The following is a 23,626-nucleotide window of genomic DNA, read 5'->3' as shown; positions in this document are numbered from 1 at the left end:
CATAGTATGACCTTAATGTACTGCCAGCTATGTTCTGTTTTGGTCACAAAAGTTTTCTATTCGAGTCAGATAACCTGCATCGTCAGAACTTTATCCCCGTTTGATTATGTTCTGTATTCTGTTTAGTCAGAGTGTTTAGATGAATTCGGACAAAACTCTGACGACCTTTTGCACTTGCTGAGGCCTTGTTTACACATACAGTAGCCGAGTATTTTGCAAACTGGGCATATTTTTTTTTTTTGCGGTTTGCCCTGTTATCCACAAGACCCCCCCCAAAAAATGACGGTTTTTGAAAACTACGTCCAAAGTGGGAACTATTCAGATATTGCCGATCCGAGTTTGGCTGTGGAGATCCTAATCACGTTCTTAAAATATTAGAACTAAGGATGACCTGATCATTTTTTTTTTTTAGAATCTGCCAATACCAAATCTGAATTTGTCAACGAATAAAGAAACTTTTCCAAATGATCTCAACATTTTATTTGACATGATGCCATTAGCTTGGTGGCGCAGCGTTTCAAACAAGTAAAATATTTATATCCTTTAGTTGGCACATTGGTGGTGCAGCTTAAAATAATGTTGCAATTGAATTATATATTTAAGTATCCTGTCTTACATAAATAAACATATAAAACAACATGCTTTAGTATCTACTCATTGCATTAACAAACAAAGCAACAAAAAAAAAAAAAAAACATCTGAACACCCTAGTGCTGGCCATGCAAAGTCACATGCTGTATTTTAAAACTAGTGTCAACCCACTCATCGGGACATCTCTGACTAGAACAAAACTCTAAGAAAAAATTCCAACTAAGCAGCTCAAAAAGAAAAAGGAATAGAAGCAAAGAAAATTAAAGGTTAGATGTATTAATTAATTCAACTTAGAATGAAAAACAATGACAATTGTTTTTGCATTTTCCACAATTTTTTATATGTGTCTATTGTTTAAAACAGGCGATGTTTTTTCGCTTGAGTTTATTTTATTTGGAACGGGAAAATACCAAACAATTATTTGACCATACCAGAGCAACAATACTGGTACTAACCAAATTTGTTCTTGTTGTTGAAGTTATTTTGCAATTGAGTCAAAAGGATTTTCAGTTCAAACTCTGATACGGTTCTTATATTCATGTCCATGTTTATGATGGGTGTGTCTCGTGCAGCTTGTTGTTGTTGTCATCAGTTGTGAATGACCATCTTGCATCGCGACTGGTCATTCACCTGCCTTTTGGCAAACGGCTCGTTAGTGGACACTTTCCCCACGTTGACAATCTTTGGGGAAGAGATGTCAAGATGTTGTTGTAAGCTGACGACAGGTGATGGCGCAAACCTCCTCCTCTGTTTAGACAGGGCCTTTATAGTGTGATACAGTGTCGATGGCTTCCTTCACTCTTTTCTCAAACCATTGGTTTGTGCACTCCACAAATTTGACATAGTTGTCCTCAAAGGAATAGGTTTTTTTCTTTGAAATGCAAATGAACTGCTGACTTCGAAACCAAAGAGGACGCCCTCATTCGTTGTGCCATGAAATTCCTCAATAGAGAAGCTCCACTCATTCTAATTGTCAGCAATAATAACGAGCCCACCGAAAACATTTGCAAACACCTTGACATTGTCCTAACAAGTTTACTGCTCTCCACACCTAGCATAATGACATGATCAGCTTCTGTATCTTCCATCTGTTTCACTTGGGGTTCAGTGCCATCCAACACGGGCTCTGTATGTTGATATGTCCAATTTGTCAGACAATATCAGCTGTATCTGTCCAGTGTTGGGTCCTCCTTACATAGATGTAGAAATATAATCAACAGCTTGTCCATGTTGCTTTCCTCTCCTATTTATTTTTAGCGCATAATCCATGTCATTCCACGTCTTTCCAAAAGCAAACCATTCCTCTTGAGTCCAATCCAGAATACTTAGAATACTAGATGGAATCAGCGATAATATATATATATATATATATATATATATATATATATATATATATATATATATATATATATATATATATATATATATATATATATATAATATATAATATATATTCAATGTTCTGCATATGGGTACTGAAATCTGTGCTGGTCCTGGCAAAACTCCTCATCGTATTGAAAATTATGCTGGTTGGCTCATTCTTTGGACATTAAGAACAGTGATTGAACAGCATTTCTTATTTTGATAGTCGCTGAGTATGGCATTTTTGGACCTTTTTGAACTATCTGATGCTTGAGCTCATCCTTTTTTTTCACATTGTTCTTGGAAATAGTGTCCATCTAAGAGTATGGTATTGACAATTTTTCCAATTTTTTGCAAATTGAGCACTTAAATTATAGCTGTGAAACTGCAACATCTGGAATAACCTATTGGCCTTGTCTCTCAGTTAGTGTGTAGTACTACTTAAATCATCCATCAATTCATCTGTCCTCCGCACAGAGGTAGGGGTAGGTGTGCTGGAGCCTATCCAGCTGTCTTCGGCCCGCTGTCAGGGTATACCCTGAGTTGGTTTCCAGCCAATCGTGGAGCAGCCAAAGAAAACAAACCTTTTCGCCTAAGGACAATTTCGTATGTCCAAATTAACTACCATGCATGTTTTGTGGAATGTCGGAGGAAACCGGAGTACCTGAAAAGCCCCCACGGAGACACGGGGAGAAAATGTAAGAGGCAAACCATCTAAGCTGTAAGGCGAACAGGCTAGCCACTCTTCCATCGTGGGATGTCTGGTCTCCCTAACAATGTATGGTTTCATTATGTGATCAACATTGAATCAGGTGAATCGATGGTTATTGCTCTGCAGGCCAGACAGTGCAGCATATGAATCATTTGTTCAAAATTACACTGCCCAAAAACTATTTGACAGAGAAACAGCACACACTGTCAGAACGCAGGTAAATTATGTGTTATGAGTTTGTCTGTTCGGCCAAGATGGCGTTAAGATATGCAAAATTAGAGTCGCTGTGACTGCATGGCATGACAGTGGAAAAGTCAGTTCATTAATGCACTGCAGTTGTCATTTTGTTATTAGAAGCAAAGTCTCTAATTAATGTATGCAAGCAAGTGCAAGATCACACCTTGCCAAAGTATGAGACAGTGCAGTTGTGTGCTGCATATGTATGCGCCTGTGTTAATGAGCTAGCATTACACCTTGTTCCACAGAGTGAACTGTGGGTATATATCCTGTTTCACACTGGAAGTTACTGTTCCCAACAAATAACATTGTTTTCAAAAAAGTACCTTCAAATCAAATGAAAATATTATATATATATATAAAAAAAAGCAAAAACATTTAGATACCTATGCGTTTTACTTCTGTGTAAGCATAAACAAACACAATGTATGATCACAGTCGTCAGGGTGACACTTCGCAAGCAGCTGCTAGGACACTGTGGGAATCTAAAACACTAATTTTCCCAGTGGCCTTCTCGCACCTCTGCCCTTCATATGCAGACATTTCCATAAAGTGCTCCCCCTGGGGAACCAACAATAATAAACAGTTATTAGTAAATGCATTATGCCAGCACGTCCCTTTTGCCCTCTTGCCTCTCCTCAGTCGGCAACCTACAAATACAGCACCCAACCGAACCTGAAACGAGTGTGTGCATGTTTCTGACCCATCTCACAACAGAGCGCTGCATTCGTCAGGGAATTGGGCTAATGCTTGTAATAGTGTGGGTCATTACAGCAAAAAGCTTTGAATGCTGTGTGCCTGCCAAACTCAGAACCATTTTGATTTCACATGATTACATGGTGCTTTTAGATCTGAAATTCTTTCACTTTGCCTTTATTTATCCAGTTATTTTGCAGTCTCCATTAGAGTGTGCTAAATTGCTTTGAATTAAAATTCTGTTTTATCCTTGGTGATCAGCAATTCAACTCTCTTGTATCAGTGATCTGAGAGCAGTTGTTTGTATAATTACTACTGCACCTATTTTTAGCACTCTTATACTGGTAATACAAATAAATGTATGTTAAATTGCCCAACAGATAAAGATTTAGGAGACGGCTCTTTGTATGAGTGTCATTTAAGTGTGATTTGTCTCGTTTATCAAGTCTTGACGAGCTTTGCAAAAACACAGTGCTTGTCTCTTTTATCCCCAAAATCGTGTGTATCTTTTTCTTTTTTCTCAGTCTTACAGGAAAAAACTCTGGCTCACACATGCACAAACAACATTTAATTTTCATAGATGAACACACAAGCGTTCTTCATGGACAAACATGGAGCAGGTGAACTGGCCAGCTGCACAAAAATAGATTGGATGAGATGGGAGGGAAGGGAAGCGATGATGTATGGGAGGTGAAGCAGGAGTTGGTTGCTCAAAAAAAAAAAAAAAAAAAAACTTCTCTGGTGTGGCTGTAAATAAAATCTGTTAACTGCATTAACATATTTACATTATGAATTTCAAACTATTATGATGCTCGTTCATATTTATTTGATTATCGTGTATTATTGTGCCTTTTGAAGTCTATGAATGTTCCAGCCAGATAGACTTATGTTACGCCATTATACAATGGGTACAATGCTTTTATCAGCAAAAGTAAGGACTATCTAATCAAAATCCTTTAAAGACAACATGGAGGAAATTCAGGGCAAATATACAGTACATTTAAAGCTTCATTCACACAGCAAGGCCTTTTGATTAATTGCATTTTTTGGGGGGGAGGGGTAAAATCTGATTGTTTTGTGAGTCCATTCACATTTCCAAGTAAATGCAAGCTGTGAGTTTCCTGTGTATGAACTATAAATGACCCCAAACTGTCCCTCATCCTCAGTAGGAACATAGTGACGTCAGTCACAGCGGGCTTGCTTAATGTTAGTGTGTACCAAAGTACCTGGAGGTTTTTGGACATAGCATTTTGAAGTGGACATAGCAGTGGCAGCAACCTTTGAGTTTTCCATCCTGGGTCCATCTGTTGGAGTGACAAATTTTAGTATTTGTCACCTGTCTGCCACGTGCAGGTCGAATGAATTCGACCTGGCCATTCAGACTCAAGTCGTATGACAAAAATTCAGATATGGATTGGCTTTAAAGCCCCTAGTGGCTTGGGTCACATTAAAAAAAAAAAATCTGACGTGTTGTTCAAACTGCCATTTAAAGAATTGATACGGGATGCATCAGGGCAAAATAAAACAAATGAATTGGGTCACTTCAGACTGCTGTGTGAACGTAGCCTAAGATCTCCCTAAAATGCACAAACTTTGCACACACACATTAATTCCGTCTCATTATCAGACTGAACTTCATGGCCAGTTTTTCAATGGCCACTCGAGATGAATGGTGTTTTTAACCTGTGTATCTTTGTCACTTTTGGCCATGGAAAAAATTGTTGAACTGTGTCAAAAAATGCTTTATTTGATCAACAATTTTCTACTTTTTAAACGGTACTCAAGTATATGCAGTCAATGAACAAACTACTGTATTTAAATAGATGTGAGCAGATTGGGGATCTGTAATTTTAAAACGTGCTGTTATGCTATTATGTTCTTATTCTAGTTCTCATTCTTATTCTTACTGGTTTCAGAAAATGATCTTGCCTGGGTTATCAAAACACCACATTATTCAAGTCAGTATTTTACCTTGCATGGCATTAGGCATGCTTGCATTGCATTAGTAATACAGTGCTTCTCAATTATTTTTGCAAAACCCCACCCAGGAAAAAGAAAACATCCCCCCTCCAAACTCTACTCTCATTGACTCTAAATAAGATAATCTATAAAAGTTTTAAAAGTATACCTAAGACTGTATCCTTTGCAACAACACCAACATAAAAAGCAATAGAAATCAACTTTCAGCAGCTGTTAACTATTTTACTGTGTTTATACAGGTTACAGGCGAGTCTAAAACTGAAAAAAAAAAAAGTGCATCAAAGTGCCTGAAATGGAAAAAAAAAAAATATGCCAGACTTTTCTACTTAACAAAAGTACATGAATTTAGTTACATGATCTCCCCAAACTCTTATTAAAAAATTGAAGTGCTGTGGATAATGTAATAAATAAAATGATGAGCTGACTGAGCAGTGTAAAAGGACAAAATTAGTCTGCATGCAAACATACTTTATGGCAGACATTTGGCAAAGACACATTATTAGTTAGGCAATTTTAACAAAACAGATTTACTAAAACGTACCTCCTGCCGAGTGATCAAGCAATAGATATTTCAAATGTTTTAAATTGGCTAATAATATGTAAAAATGACACATAAGAGGTCAGACTAATACTGTTGATTTGTGGGGGAAAAAAAGGCTTTATTGGGAGGTTTACAAATCTGTTTTGTGTTAAAAATGGAATTTGCTGATTTTTTTAATTTGTTTAAACATTCAATAATGCAGTACATGCAGCACTATCTGTACTCAGTCATATGACATACTTTTATGTTATTAATCATTAAATTTATCATAAGATTCATATGTTATATTATCAGAGATCGTTTTACACATTGTCTACTCTATTGTACAATTAGTACACTTTCAATGTCCAAGAAGTGGGAAAAGAATAATGTATGTTCAGTGAATTAACATTTTTTGTGAAGGTAAAAAATAAATACATTTAAAAATAGTTATCACACTCCATGAGCAGTCATATTTGGCGTTATTATTATTATTATTTTTTCATGAACAAAAACACTGCACAGCTCAATTGAGCAGTGGTTAGCCTCACAGTACAGGGACCCAAGTTCAAATCCACCTCGCTAGTTTCTGTGTGGAGTTTGCATGTCTTCCCCAAGTCTAGGCGGGTTCTCTCCAGGCACTCTGGCTTCCACTCACACTACTAAATACTAAATTGTTCTTAGGTCTGGTTGGTTGCATTAATGGTTGTTGCTCTATGTGTGCGCTGGAATTGGCCGGAAACCAGTTCAGGGTGTCTACTGCCTGAAATCACCTGGGATAGGCACCCCCAAGCCAGCAAACCTGGTGAGGAGAAGCGGCTCAAGAAAATGAATGGATGGATGGATGAAAAAATACTACCCACAGGTTAGCCATCAAAATATACCAATCAACCAGTTTATTAGGTGGAGCTGCAAGAATGTACTATTCCTTGTCTGGTTCAATGGATGTATTTAACAAGTGATTTCTTCAACTAAATAAATAAAAAAACTAAATGTATGCTGACTATGAGAACTAAAGCATACAGTGAGGCAGGAATATTTGTTTGTTCAGACAAATAATGAAAAACCGCTCTCTCTCTCTCTCTCTTTCTCTATTTCTGTCTCTAGCCCACTTCTCTCTCTGTATCCATCTCTCCCTTGCTCTTTCTCTCTCTCTAACAAGTTAAAGGAAGTGAGAGACAGATGGAAAGGGAGTGGTGAGCTGCAGACCTTGCCCATAAATGAATGAACATTGGGGAGGAGGGAGAATGGAGTATAATTTGTACCCAACCGCTAAGGAGAGGAGGCTAATTACTGGCTGAACAGGGCAGGCACAGGCTGCTCATGTCAAAAAGGACAGAGGCACTTTTTAGGCATCAAAGTGCATTCATATCACAGCACAAAGGAGATCGAGGCCAAGGGGACTTTGAGGGAGTGCTGCAGCATGTGTAAATGGAGGGGGTTTGCTAATGAAAAATGTTGAGAGATGTATTATGGGACCCTCCTCGGGCCACGTTTCTGTTTAAGGGTAGACTTTGGTCCCGCAGTTGTGTGGGCAAATGGCCTGTTGTCCCTGTGTTCACATATAAAATGCTAAAAATGGAGAAGGGGAAGTATGCTTTGAGTAAACTGTGAAACAAATAAGTAGACATTGAAGAAAAGTATTCCTGATTTTATGGTCACAGGAAAAGTGGGCTGGTTTGTATGCCTTACGGAGATTGAGCCAAATTGAATACAGTGCACTCACATTTTTATATCAACTGAGTGTGAAACAGCCAGTCAAACATTTTACATAGCAAATAAATCCATTTTTATTCTAGTTGTGATGCGATGTTTAGGTTGTGACCTCACATTCGGTTTTATTTTCAATGCATTGTGGCAATGCTTTCGGCTTATTTTCGCATATTTCATGTCAGTTACAATGGAAAAATGTAATCGCTGAAAGCATTTTGAAGCATTCCTCAGTTTCCATACATTAGTGATATGACATATGAAAAAAGCCCGGCACCACACCAGACACCATTGGCGTTGTGGCTCCTCGTGTGGAAGACTCCCGAACGCAGGTGGCACTGTTCCGTGCACATGTGGCGCTGTTGGCTCAATGCCAAGGCACCTCCTAAATGCTGGAAGTTGTGTTGATCACACGTCTGGGATCATGTGACCATTCAAGATGGTGACCTCCGAGTTGACAGGGTAAATGCAAACTTTTCATTGCCTTGTTCCGTTTATACGTGTCTTTTTATTCTGCTGACCTGGCATCGGTAAAGGCAGGTATCAACTTGACAAAGATGAACTAATTATTACCCGTGGAGCCGCTGCCTAATTTGGGTTTGAGGACTGCATGTGTCGTGACTGAGCGCCAAATGTGCCTCAAGTACAAGAACTTAAAGGAAGCCATTCATTCAGGACCCATTCACTAAATAGAGCTATTCAAAAGACCTTCTATGTTTTTTATGTATTTCTTTCATTATATTTCATAAAAACAAAAATCAGTTGACACAACATACCTCACGGCCCCCACATTGGAGGTACTTGAACTGTATGACTCGCTATGATAACTGTGATTGACTTGTACATGCCTCAAAAAATTGGGTAACTTACCCGACTAGACGAAAAAAAAAAAAAATGGAACATCGGGACATATCCCACATGAATGTGGAAAGATTTTGCCAACTCCATTGTATAGAACTGGCAAAACCAATTGGGACTCCGAACACAAGGATCAGGCAACCGGAACATCTGGTCTCCCCAGTTCAAGTTAATGTTTTTCAGCTTGGTTATGGTACATTTCATTTTTAACAGGGGTTCACATACTTATGCAAAGTAAATGACAAAAAAAAAACACACACAAAAAAAAAAAAACATTAACAGAATGGAACTTGGATCATGAAGGGCCAGGACTCAACTACCCCTCCACCCTTTGATTTTTCCTCCACCCTGGAATCGTCGGCAGTCATTTGCAGAGCTAGGACAAGTATAATTTACCATATTTGAACTTCCTATACACCCATGCAAGTGTGCTCGAGTCTGAAAAAAAAAAAGAAAACATCCTAGAGACGAACAAAATAATATGTTGCCTTGTGGCAAAAGCAAACTAGGTATCTATGTTTTCCATTGCCGTTAAATCATGAAGCAGAGTTTTATGTTATTATCCTCAAGGCCACGGAACTCCATAAGAAAAAAACTGTAATTTTACAATGTAGATCATAGGATCTATTTCTGATAAACCTATATTTTGTTGATAGACCTATACAGACACTAACTTCTCTTAATATGACGCTATTTTCTACCGGTGCATAGGCTTTGATCTTCATGAGCTGGCAGGATTTGAATTGATGTGGTGACTGGGCATCAAAATCAGCACATTGTAACATGGAACAAGAGTGAAATACAGTATCTATGCTGGTTGGTAACCAGGAGTGGCACAGCATTCTCAGACAGCAAAAATTTATTGCTTCACCCCTAGCGGCCCCATGCTTGGACTTTGGCCTACAGCATCGTTGGAACGTTTATTAGAGAGGATGCTGAGCACCATGGGCTGTGGTCCAGGCTTCTGGAATGTTCCTGGACCACAGCAGATTATAGTCTAGAGCCATGTGTGTGGAATGGCTACATTTGTGTTTTTTATAATCAGGAACATTTGTGTATAGCACTGGAGCCAACATAAGAGTGACGTGAATGCAGCCTATTTGGCATGAAGGTAACATTTACCTCAGTTTACCTGATAATATATAACACTATAAAATAATTTAGAAGATGCTTACCTTAATATATAAAGAAACAAGCAACTGCCATCAACTAATACACACAAAATACAGTAAATAAACATCTCTATACATTTGAGAGATGTGATTTATCTGTTGCAGGGTCAGGGTCAAATATATTAGTAAAAGGTGAGGCCAAGCAAATGAAAATATGGGTGAATTAACTAATTATGCCAATTCCCTTTCCCTAACAGCCCGTGATAATATCCGTGGCATAATGGTGCTTGCCAAGTATATTGTTGTGTTTGTCAGGAAGGCCTTTGCCTTCTGGTCTCACCTGCTCAAAAACATCCCCCATCCATTATAATGCATTATGGAAATTCAGGTTTTTTATGTGTATTTATTGAAGGCCTTAATTTGGCAAATTATGTATCGGTCCCTGTTCTGTTTTTACACCATTTCTTTGACATAAAGGAGTAGGGCCTGAGAAAATGGAAGAGGGAAGTACAGTGTAAGAGTGGAGAAAAGGATAGTACACAGGTCTTTATTCAAGGTTACAGCGGGTTGGAATTTGAGAAGAAGTACCTATTACAGATACACCTTTCAAAGGAAAATTGGAGCTGTCTACCTTTTAAGGACGACATGCTAATGTCAAAAAGGCTTTTAGTCAGGAGGACAGGGCCACTGAAAAGGTTGTTGTGTTACATTCATACAGGATAATGTGAACTCACATTCAGGTTAATGCAGGCAAAATATTGATGGCAAAATTTTTCTTTTAAAAGACTTATTTTTTTGCTCCATGTTTGGAGGGGGTATTACATTAGAACACACAATCTAGCTGCTGTTGGCATAATGTATATTTGCACTTGTGCTAAGAAGAATAGCGTATGTAGGCATGAATTCCATATTTTCAGCTTTGGGCATTGATGTGCACACATTGATTGAATGTTGTAAGTTTGGTAGAATGGAGGCTTTGCAACAAGTGGTTGGTTCTTCAGGTCTCAGGTCCCATGTTTATATCTGTAAATGTCATAGTAAATACATACTTCTCTGCATTTTGACTAGTAAGCGGGCATTATAAAAACATCCCGAACTTTGAAGGCAAAAAGTCACTTTGAAGAAAAGTGTCACATCCACTCATTTTCTTTCTCTCTTCAGTCAGGTCTACAGCCAAGACCAATGACTCCTATTAGGGAGTGAGGCAGGCCAACTGACAGGCTAGTCAATATCCATGAGAAGGCCACTTCATTAATGATCCCTACCTTCTCAGAGAAATGGAGTGGGGCATCAAATGTGGCCTCTAACAGGCCAGTGAAGAACAACGTCCAAATACATCATTTTTGGCCAGACATGACAAAATGATTCAAGTGTCTTGGAGTTGATGGTAAAAAAAAAACAAAAACAAAAAAAATCACATTTTCCAAATACTACTAAATTCATACAATAATGTAACACATTTGATTCAGTTGTAAATTCAAGACAAGGACAAACCTCATCATGATGCCATGATACATTTCCATCCTAGACCATCACAAATTCAAACATAAACAATATAAAGTTTCTGTCACCAAATATCCAAAGTTCAAGTTCATAAAATGTAGGTTTAATGCTAAAATCATTGTTTTTATTCTTGTAATGTCATGGTGTATTGACTTGCACATGGTACTGTAAAAATATATATAAATATATAGATTTATATATATTGTTTTTTAGCATTTGGCCCATATTATACCAATATGTTGAAAAATAGAGTACCTCATTTTCCGTATTACAAGGCGCACCTAAAAGTTTTTAATTTTCTCAAAAGCTGACAGTGCTCCTCATAATCCATTGCACCTTATACAGCACATAAACAGTGAGTGTTCATTTTTGAGGGACAAAAAAAATAAAATAACTTAATGGTCATGTGAATGCTTAAATTTTTCTTACATTTAAAGTTTTTACAACACCTTGTTTGAACTAAGAAGAAGCTATACATGCTCCAAATTTGAAGTAATTTATATGGAGACAAGATGCAAAAAACAATTTAAAATAAAAAAAAAAATGTTTTTTAATCAACAAAACAATATATTTGAAGATTTTTTTTTGATATTTGATTAAAAAAAGTTTAAAATTTAATTGAATCATAAATATAGTCGTTGAAACTCTTGATTGGTCTTAGCATCGATCTAAACAGTCTCTTAATATAATCAAGTGGTATTTTTCACCGTTCTTCACATAGAAATTTTCACTAATCATCTTTATTCTCAATTTCTCATTGAAAATTTTAACTGACTTAACCCTAACCCTTTAATGCAGCTTCATCTAGTCACTAGATGACTAGATTCTAGTGGATGCATAACGCAACCCCAGCCACTCCTGTAGCTTCTTTTTTACGCACAATATAATGTGGTGTGTCTTAGATATGAAAACGCTTTTACAATTAGTCATTCATTTAAGGTGCGCCTTATAATGCATGCGCCTTATAGTGCGAAAAATATGGTAAATAAAAATTGATTAATCGTCCTTTTTATTGTTAAAAAAACATGAATACAGTAAGTTGCTCTTTGCAGGTATATTGGAAGGTATACCTTGACACATATACTCACATAAACACAAGTAAATCCAATACACACAGAGTTGGCTTGAGTCCTTCCCATCATATTGTGGTGCTCATAAGCAGGTGTGCATTCTTGGCAAAAAGATGATTTTGCCCTGGATGACATGGGAGAGCTATCTGTGTAATAGAATTAGCTGGAGAGGCCACTCCAAATTAACATAATATGGGCTCAAAATGTAAATTATCTTTCTGTGAAATGCAATGTGCATATGAATCTGCTGTTTTACTCCTTTCGTTTGCTTTCATCAGTTTGGCGCATACTGTACATTTAAAAAAAAAACAGACAAGAGTGGACTGCCCAGTGGACACATCAGTGGTGCACAAAGCCGCATTCCTCATCCATGGATGTCATCAGTACAAAAAAACATCCCCCTCTGTAATTTATTACTATTTGTACCAATTCTGAAAATGAATGTATGAATTGGATGACTTGAGCATTTTTTGTGAAAGTGTCTATATGAGTATGCATGAATGCGAGTGTGAATTTGTTTTGAGAGAACAAAGATAGTTGAGATTTGGAAACATTTTGAAAAGATATATCGGTAAACAATTGATGTTTAGCTGTATATTTATGGACAACAATTTTATTGTTGTATGTGTATGATTTTGAAAACGTTTTATTTATTTATTTATTTATTTTTTGTGAATGTCACAGTAAAATGAAATAAAGAAATCTGAATGCAGGAATAAGTACTGAAAAAAAATGAAGAAAAAAAAAAGTACTTTGCCATTTTTTAGTCCCAATCCTCCTTTGTACAAAACCACACCACATTTTTTGGGACTGGTAACTATGAAGAAAGTGTGTTGAGATGGACGCACACGCTCCTCCACACATCTTCACATTTTGGGTACAGAAACTTGAGAGGTGCGTGTTCCGCTGACACGTGTGAAGCTAAATGCCAACGTACCATTTAAGAGAGAAAGGGCACCGGCACATCCAACCTTTGTAGTGTGTCATTCAGCGGTGTTCAGGGCCGTTCATATATAAAAATGAGGTCTCTTGTGTCCCAGGGAGCAGCAGATCTCTTTCACCCCATCAAGCAAAGAAGAAGAGGGGATGTTAACAACCATTCAGACATCTGTTGAATGGAAAGGTGGGGATGACAGATTTTTTTTTTTTTTTTGTCATTTCATATCTGCTGGTTTTAATTTAATTGTGTGGAAAATTCATCTTACCTGCCTTTCCTGCATTGTTTATTCCACTGTTCTCCCTTTGTTTCACCACCCTCTTGCTTTTCCAGTATCACTTTGATGATGAGCGCTTTCAGCATTCATCTATTGCATTTAACCATTATGTGAGTTTGATAAAGCTCCATTCCCTCCCTCTACCTTGGAATTACGCAGCAAAGGGAAAAGGCCACCTCTTTTGTCACTAAATGCCTCTTCCATTCATTCGCATGACAGCAAAGTAGTATGTCTTTTCCCACTGTAAAATGCCAGATTTGAAAGCCCTCTATTTGATTAATGTTTTGAGTAAGGTTGTATGCCACACTTAAACCATGAAGTATTTTACCGTAAAATAAGTCTCTCTAATTTGCGAGGAGGAAAAATTCTGTTCACTTAGGGGTCCCTTCACTGTATCTGTGTGTGTGTGTGTGTGTGTGTATGTATGTGTATGTATGTGTATATATATATATATATATATATATATATATATATATATATATATATATATATATATATATATATATATATATATATATATATACAGTGGGCCCCCGGGTTACGAACTTAATCCGTTCAGCGGCTACGCTCGTATCTCGAATTGCTCGTATAGCGGGCAATCCAAACCCATGTTAATTCGTGAATGCGTGCAACGCGCGCCGAAGCCTTAGGTAAAAACGACACACTGTATACATATATTAAAATCGAGTGACATAATCTGCTGTACACTTACATTACATAATAATTACAATGGATAAATAGCTTTTACCTTTAAAACGACGAGACTTGAGCTGGGTGTAAGCAGAGGGGGACAGAGCCCTACGCTCTAAGTCAACACGGCGATAGAAATGCTATTGCTCTTACAGTGTTACAGTAACTCTTTCAGTCAGGGTGCAAATCACGCAGATACTAAAACATCATCCTCTTATTTCTTTCTTTACCGCGGCTAGTAATTTTAGAAGCTATGTCTAACAGATAAAGTTTGCAAAGTCTTCACAACATTCCGTTTTTCACTAATTTTCTCTCCTTACTTCCATCCTGTCCCATCAAGCTAGATAAAGGCGTTCGGCCAATAGCATATCGGCATTTCTGTGATTGACGTGTAACGCCGGCCAATAGCATCTCCGTGAGTGAGACCGGGTGACCTTAATCGACCAATAGCATATTCGCATCTCCGTGACTGACTGATAATTATTCGCACTTTTTTTTTTAAACGGTTGGAATGTATTGACAATTAATTTTAAAAAAAACACACATTTAAACCAATGACAATTCTTTGTCCTGCAATCGGCACATTTAATTTCATGTCAGCTGTTTTTCCCTTTAGCTGTACAAACACTACACTTAAATGGTAATATATTTAGACACCGTGAGTGAGACAGTCAGTGTGACGTTGTAAGAGCAATAGCGTTCACGTTACTGCCCCAAGCATCTACTGATGATTAATGCTGTCGCTACTGTTGATTTAATTGACGCAATTAGACGAGAACATATCTATATACTCAATGGCCGGCATGTCGAATTGCTCGTAAGGCGAGAGGTTTGTTCGTAAGCGGAGGACAAAATTCTCCCTGATTCACGCTCGTAAGACGAATTGTTCGTAAATCAGGGTGCTCGTAAGCCGGGGGCCGACTGTATATATATATATATATGCACACACCACAGAATGTTTCTCAAATAACCAAGGAATCTTGTCTCATGTATTTTTTTTTCATTAGCTGCGGTCATATCCTGCATTTCAAAAGATCATTTTAATAGTTAAATCTAACATTTACATTTATGAGTCGTTTTTTTTAAGAGACCTTGCGTGTCAGACTTGAAGACAATCGATGATTCCCGACTGACATGAACGACTGATCAATATCATGGTTTTGCCAATTAGGAAGACTTCATGAGTTCGTTCACTTGCATAAATATGTGTTTGACTTGCAAAGCAATGGCCAATGGCCATACATAATGATGCAGCACAAGGCCACATCTTCATAATTTCTTTCAGGTAAAAATACTTACCTCTGTGGTTTACACTCGCTTTGGCGTGACAATCCTCAGTAAACTACAGCCCACATTTTCATGTTTTTTCTCCTCCATAACAAGTCACTGCTGCCTGTCATCCTTACTGCTATTTTCCTGGGTTTGGAATCATCAAGTTAAGTTGCTTCATTACTTAAGTAAATCGAAGGTAAATTTTAGATTAATTAGAATCAATCAAACAGCTCAAAATGAAAACAATGAACATATGGAAGATTTGTTTACGCAATAGTAGGCCTACAATCTAGAAAATCTAACTTACTATTCCATAGTGAACTATAATTGAAATTGACAGGCTACAGTGTATTCTATTCTGTCATTACTTAAGAGTAATTGGGTATGAGGTTGGGTTAATCAAACAAATATTTAATTTGAAGAATATTTAAAATAAATGGTTTAATTTTTGTTAACAGAAAAATTAAATTTACAAACAAAATGTTTGCACTCACCTACGTGAATCCGCACAGTGCATCGCTATTTGAAAAATAAAATCCATTCTTCTCTCTTTTTTCAGGCAGACTTCAATAACTCTGGACAATTTCCTCTGGACATGGAGGCTAAAGCTGAAAGCCGGGTCTGTCCACTCGTTTCTGGTTTTATATTTTATGACCCCTTAATTCAGAGAATGAGCATTCAACATGTCTCCAAACATTGTTGAAAGTACCGTAGCTTTTAAGTGTCCATCCGATATTTGGTGTCTCGTTGCTGCTTATGTAAAATCATTCAATCGTTGACTAATCCAGAACGGCTCCAAACACCAAACCGATCAGATGCAGATAACAGACATTCCTAGCATTATTATTTGAAGCTTTTCTCAGACGCTGTTAGCTATGGGTAACGTTCAAATTTGCTTGTATGAAAATGATGGACAAGAACCTTTCCCTGCTAGGATAAACTAGCTAGCACGGGGCTCTATCCAGTTTTTCTCTAAACATTTGTCATTAAAATGGCTTGCCAAGTATATCTGCAACCATATCCACCTCTTTTCCTCCTCCTGCCATCCCCGGTTACAAAACAACAAAACAAAGCAATTTGACGAAAGCAAACACATTTTGTGGATGAAATTTACGGTATTTTGTGGCAAAATTACACTGTTGTACTCCCAAGAGAGTTTATCCAATCACAGGTCCCGTACATGTGGATTTCTACATAGGTCTCGCAAGATGATTGGTCTGAGTGCTGTAAACTGAATGGGCTGTGTCCATTCACTTACAGCGGGCAAGTCCTCACCTTTTCATTCTAAAGCCTCTGGCGGGGTTCATAGGCTCCAACAACAGACCACCTTAGTCCTGTTGTACCTGCTGTATTTTGATGATTCTGTAGTTCTGATGGTGAAGAAGATAACTAATAAAACGAAGCATTTTTAGGACATTTTGGCCCCGGGCACTTTAGGAGTCTCGTGTGTTATCTTTAGTTCCAGGAATAATGACTGATTGACCTTGACAAAAAAAAAAAAAAAAACAGGAGTGTGGTGTTTTAAAAAGTTCTTTGAATCTTTAAAGATGTGGTTTGTGGGTAAATGAACTACACAAAATAAATGTTCCAGGAAACCTAGGTGGAAAGTTGTCTTATGATGAAGCCTGAATCCTCTAAATTGTTCAAAAAAAGTAATATGACTTAGAAATGTCAGAGTGTAGTAAAGCCTGCAATTACACCCCAAATAAACAATCGTCTTTTGCTTCTCATTCAACAATTGAAGCCTTTCAAATCGGTGTATGTTTGCCAAAGAAGCACATCATGCTCTGTGTTGTCTAACACGATTTACCAACCTGTCATTTTACATTTTTGGAAACATTTGTGTTGTATCAAAACTGGCGTAGCCCCATTCATTTGTGAAAAAATCTAAAATCTAATCTAAAAGCAGGTATACCTTAACCACAGCACAAATAAGCATTTTTTTTCACTTTAAGGTAAACTTGATGGGCTGTATAACAGTTCAACATTATGCTAATTAACAGGCTAAAACCTGTATAGATACTGCCTCCCTGATGACAATATGCCAAGGCAATAACACAATTATGATAGAGTGCTTCAATAGATAGATAGATAGATAGATAGATAGATAGATAGATAGATAGATAGATAGATAGATAGATAGATAGATAGATAGATAGATAGATAGATAGATAGATAGATATGTCATCACACACACACACACATCCACACGTAGTGGAAGATATAAGGAGTTTGAGAGCCAAGAAACACCAGGTGGTGTGTGTGGACTGTGGCCATCTGCAGTTCATCACTTTTTATCCTGGTCTCAATCCACTTCTTGACTCTAACATTTGGAGGCTGTAAGGTCCCCAATGCCATCAAAGGTCAGCGATTGTGATTTACGGTTATTCTTGTGAGAGGCCATATGCTGACCTGATTTGGTCTTGTTACACGTTCCATGTTGGCAGCAACTGAAAGTTAAAAATAAATACAAAACACAAAAGAATTATAATCAGTATTGGGGCAATTTTTCTATTTTCAAAAGTTGATGATGAGATGGTGAGTGATTTCAAAATCAGCTTTAGAGATGATTGATTTGACTTTTCTGACAATAAGTGCTGTTATGCTTTAAGTTAGTTTATTTTATTTGTTTAGGTTGTCCTTTGTGCCAGTATATCACAGTACTTTTGACTCTCTATCTTAAAAGTATATCCATTTTGTTCAAGACATGACATGCCATACTATACAATAAAGAACATGTGTCAAAGTGCTCGCCTGCAGACCGGATCCAGTGGACCGGATCCAGCCTGCAAGAAAGTTTTCTGTCGTCCTCAGGACAAAAGGCACCTATTTTTAAATGTGAACCTGAGCAGAAACGCCATTGATGAGAGTGTCCATCAATCTAAGAGAGCAGCACTGCCATAAAGGCAAAAGTGTGCATAACACCGAGGCACTTCTGACAATGCCCAATGCATGGCACAACTACAGAACATGATTTATCTGTATGGAGAGGTGTCAATTTCCCAACCCTGGGTCTACAGGGGAATCAAAGCACCGGATAGACCATAGCTGATTTTGTGTTCCTGTGTGAAAAATGTCCCCCGTGAAGTTAAAATCCCACCATACTTGAAGAAATACCACCAATTTATTGTTCAACTATGTTTTAAAGTATTTGACTGAAAGAAAAATGCAAATTTTATGTATTTATCTGAAGAAGATTTAACCTTCTTTTGCCATTTCCAAGAGAAAATATACTGACGTTGCCTTGAAAAATTGAATGTGCATGTTATGGGTATTATTGTAAAAAGGAAGTTTGTCTTTTGTGCCTGTTGAAAATTAAAAATGACAGAGCCATAAGAAGATACTGTTTTACTATTCCCATCCTATCAAATAGTAATATTTGTTAAGTTTTCAGTAGTTTCAATTAGGTGCAATATTTGCGATATTTTTCAGTTCTTAATAAACATGTAATCAGTTCGGCGCTTGCCTTATAGTATTTTTTTTCATTTGGCCCCCCTGTCCATTTGACTTTGACACCCATGCAATATGGCACAGCACTGAAACATTAAAAACTTGCAGATCCACTTTGAAAAATGTGCTTTGACTTGTACACCAACAAAGGCTTGCACATATTAGTGCCTCAACAAGTATTTTGTGGGTTGTGCATGGCCCAAGACAGCCTACACATCAGTGACAGATGTGTGTAGGAATTTCATCATAGCATATCAGAGTGCACCCGTTCTTCAGCAAATCCACCTTTATTGTGTCCCCTTTTGATTTAATGTACATACGTTACCAGACCACAAGAAAATTTAAGTAGGTTCAGACACCTCAGACTGGTCTGAGGTCCAAATTGCCTGAAATCCTTGTGACTCTTTGAAAATCACCTAGATTGCCCTGTTATTTTGTTTTCAACAAAACTAAAGTCTATCACATTAAGACAAAGTGACGGATAAATACGGAAAGATGTTTAAAGAACAGTAACTGACATTTTGTTTATTTGAAGCACAGAGCAGTTTTGTCAGTATATCCGGTGAAGAAATAAAACTGTAGAAAAAGGAATACATCTAAATAATGAAAATGAAATTGTACTGCCAAGGGGTAGGATTTTAATCAATGACTCATGCGCTTCCCTAACTACAATATAAACCAGCTGTCACCATGGTGCTGACCTTTACTATGGCCCAGGGTGACCAGCGCTTTAGCATCAACATCAACTTGACCCCTGACATTTCCATGGCTCATTGCCACTGCAGGCTGTGTGGGGGAAACAAGGGGAAAGGAGGGTAACATTCAGTGAATGTGACATTGTGATGGAGAGGAAAGAGTTTTGGGACTATGATAGTGATTCCTATTCTTGTGCACATTGGCGCAATGCTGGTAATGAATTGGTTGATTGAGTCAATTTTCAATATTACAAATAGACATTTGACTTCATCACCTTAATTGATTCCTGGGGAGAAAATAAAATTGGATTACTTATTTATATTCACTCATAGCTATAATTTCAGATGGCAACTTGATGCAGGTTTTCCATATTGAATAGTTTTCTTTTATTTTTTTCCCCCTTTTTAACAACTGTTCCATGCTTAATTGTGTTTTTCTCAAGGTTCTCTCAAGTCAATGTATTTTTTGGAGGAAAATTACTAATATATATATATATATATATATATATATATATATATATATATATATATATATATATATATATATATATATATATATACACGCACACAATAATAGATGAAATAAGACCCTTGGTTTTACAACATTGAAAGATGAAAATCATGATAGTTGGGAAAATATTCATTGGTTCGTGCAATAATCCTGATGGTAAGTGTGTTCATTTGTTGAGCATCTAGACTATTTGTTTTTTTTATTATTCCACCATATTGTTTGTCTTACTTAATTACATAATTAAATAATTTTGTAATAATTTTACAATGTTACATTTATATTTTACAAACCCCAAAAAGATACGAAGATGTGATATTATAAGCAAGTGAATTAAGCTGATGAATTAATTGACACAGCAACTATTTTGAGTTGTATAAGGATATAAACATTTCCAGAGAAAATGATGAGCAGAAGAACTATTGCTGAGTCAGAAAAGTTAAGCCTTAGGTGTTGATGAATTATGATAATGCAAAAACACAATATGCCTTCCTCATGAGACAGTCGCAGAGTTCAAGAAGCAATCGAGGTAGAAAAGTCAGCAAGAACAAAGAGCAATAAAATAGAAAAAAGGGAAATAAAGTTTGCAATAGTGGGTCCAAAGACTGAGATCGATGCTGTTTTACAAGAAATTAATGGTGGTTGTCTCAAGAAGTACATGAATCACAGTCATTCTCCACAGTGAAAGAAAGGGAGACAGAATGGAGCGGAGTGCTGCCTACATAACTTCGAACGAAAACTCTAAAGGTCTCTCTCTCCATTTAACAAAACATGAACACCTCTTGAAAAATGACAAGAGAAAGCAATACATTAAAGAATGGGTGAAAGGAATGAGAATCAAACTTTTTTTTCTTTTCAGAACTGTTTTGTGAGTGGAGTGATGTATGTAAAGATAAATATTTAATAGTATTTTTTGTTTTGATTGATTGGTTTACCAGAATTACTTTCTCCTTCTTGGTCAGGTTAAATATCAACCAACAATAAACAATCAAGTTCACAGCATTATTGACCAAACTGATTAAAATTGAAAAGTTCTCAAGTTAAAAGTCGTTAAAAATGTACACTTGGCAGAAAGTAAAATTCAAAAAGTAAATCATAAATTTAACTTTTTTAACTTTTTTTAAAACAAGGGTCTACACTCCATGGTTCCAGAGCCGCATGTGTCTTGGTTGACTTCGGAAATAATGAATGCTTCATCTAAAATTAAATAACAGTGGTTTTTGATTTTCAACATGTTATAGTAAATATGAAGTTTAACTTAACGTTATACAACAAAATATGGAGTGCAGGCTCCACTTGATGGATATTAAATAAATATGAACAATAAATAAGATACATAGAGAATTCAAGTTCCTCTCTGTTTCTCTCTTTCTATCTATATATCTGACCTAAAGATTGTTATTTGGATTTCTATTACAGTGCACACCAACTACTAAATTAGAAAAACATTTGCGAGCTTGAGCTTCATTTTGTCACAAATAATGCTCCTGCAATTTTCAATCAAATACTATTTTCCAAGCCTCTCTTTGGCCTTGTGTGTTTTGCAATTTAAACATGTCAAAAAATCCAAAATAAACCCAACTTGCCGCTTGCAGAGTCGCCATGATCATATTCGGGCATCATGTTAAACAAATTTTACCTATGAACTTGGCACACGTATAACTCACATTAATTAAATTAGATATAATTAAGACTGTTAGCAAGATGTGTACCTTCAAGTTTTACATGAGAATAGATTTTTTTTTACATGTAATTGCCATGCGAATGGATGAAAATGGTTCTGACACAACAGTACAGTAATACAGCTGAAGAAATCACACATGCACACCTACACTGTTAAATGCCAGCACTTAAGAGCATTTTTACTAGAAATATTATTATTCATGTACATTCAGTACAGTCGATCAGAAGTCAGCGCATATGCACTGACATGCTGCAAACGCAGTGGCGCCGCATGTCCCCACTACCACCTACATTGCTGTGCCAGGTCGTAAAGACGCTGTTTTTATTTTTTCTCTCGCTTCTTGACTCCCTTGTTCCCTTGACTCTGTTCGGCCCTGTACGGCTGTGAATAAATCTCTGTAATATGAAAGTGACAAGGAGGAGATTTATGAAAGTATAAGTGCCCGTTTCTGGTGGAATTTATAGTGCAGAGCAAGGGATATGCAGATGAGAGTGCAAAGGGTGTTGCAGGTACAGGCGGATGTGTGCATATGTGTGTGTGTGCGTGTGTGGTATGACAAAGGGGCATGCAACACTTAATCTTTCATGTGTTATTGTGAATGCCCTAGAAGTGGCCTAGCAACAGCAGTCGAGAGGAAAGAGTGGGCGGCGTGTGTGATCTTTGCTTTGAAATCTTTGCACAGGCCAAGACAGGATGACAAAACTTTCTGTTGCCTTCACAACCAAAACAAACCCCAACCGAATCGAGGAGAAGAGAGTTATACTGCATCAAATGATAAATTACTATCCAAAACATTTTGTGATGTTCTATGGCCTCTGCAATGGTGCATTTTTAAGTTACCATTATGAAGAATTCAATAGTTTTATTGCCATATGCACAGTAATACTGCACAATGAAATTTTTATTCTGTTCACCCCCTGGGCAGACTACATTCTATAATCGAGCAAATAATACGGTAGGCAATAAAAAAAAAAAAAAAACAGTAATATGGGCAGTAATAATGTACCACTAATAAATGAAAAGACTTACATTATGAGTATATTTTGGAGTAGAGGAGTGGAAGAAATTGTATACATATAAGTATGATAGTGCAAAATATTATGCATTAGCAGCGAGCGTCCTTGCACTGTGCAGGATTTGTAAGGTGCATGGGTGCATTCAATAAAGTGACTGGTGATGAGGCAGGCTAGAATGTGAGAGATTTGTTCAGAATCCAGATTACCTATGTGTAGAACCTGCTTGCCAGCCAGGCAATCCTGGCCGTCAGGTTCCCGGAGCATCTGCCTGATGGCAGCAGTTCAAACAGGTTGTGTTGTGGGTGAGTATTGTTCCTGATGAGGTTGTGTGTAATGACTTGTATCCTGTCAATTTGTTTTGGTTGCAAATTACATTGGCTAGTTACAAAGTAGGGTTGGGAAAATTGTGGATCAAGTGAGGCAGAATGAGTTTGAAAATAGTTTCATAGATTCAGTTTCAGCCATCCGTACATCGTTCGCCTCTGTACCACGTTTTCCCCGCCAAACCATGCTTGGAAGTATGCAGCTGTACAACCATTACATTTTCTACTAGGTACAGTATTTTGAAATGATAATTAATCAAAATTATAATTCAATATGGGTAAAATAGTAATAAAAAAATGTCACACAAACATGCATTCCAATCAAATGATCGATTTGATCCCAATTACTCTTATTCTTGTTCATGTCGTCTTTCAACTCTAATTTCTTTTTTTAGCTTCAGTGACTGCTCAAATTTCAGTTTT

The 23,626-nt window shown here is 37.0% G+C and overlaps 1 protein-coding gene across 1 annotated transcript in view; it reads right to left on the bottom strand.

Moving 5' to 3' along the window:
* Positions 1–17,465: 17,465 nt before the first annotated feature.
* The window catches only part of LOC148420092 (serine/threonine-protein kinase VRK1-like), a 311,189-nt gene continuing 305,028 nt past the window's right edge, over positions 17,466–23,626 (bottom strand). The window contains exon 14 of the transcript XR_015866353.1: positions 17,466–17,482. The gene's annotated coding sequence lies outside the window, so the exon portion shown is untranslated. The remainder of the gene's footprint in view (positions 17,483–23,626) is intronic.

This window comes from Hippichthys cyanospilos, chromosome 8 (assembly GCF_059441005.1).
Source record: "Hippichthys cyanospilos isolate Australia breed blue-spotted pipefish chromosome 8, RoL_Hcya_1.0, whole genome shotgun sequence".
NCBI lineage: Eukaryota > Metazoa > Chordata > Actinopteri > Syngnathiformes > Syngnathidae > Hippichthys > Hippichthys cyanospilos.
Note: the sequence above shows the minus strand (reverse complement) of the source record. Positions and strands in the feature narration are given on the sequence as shown.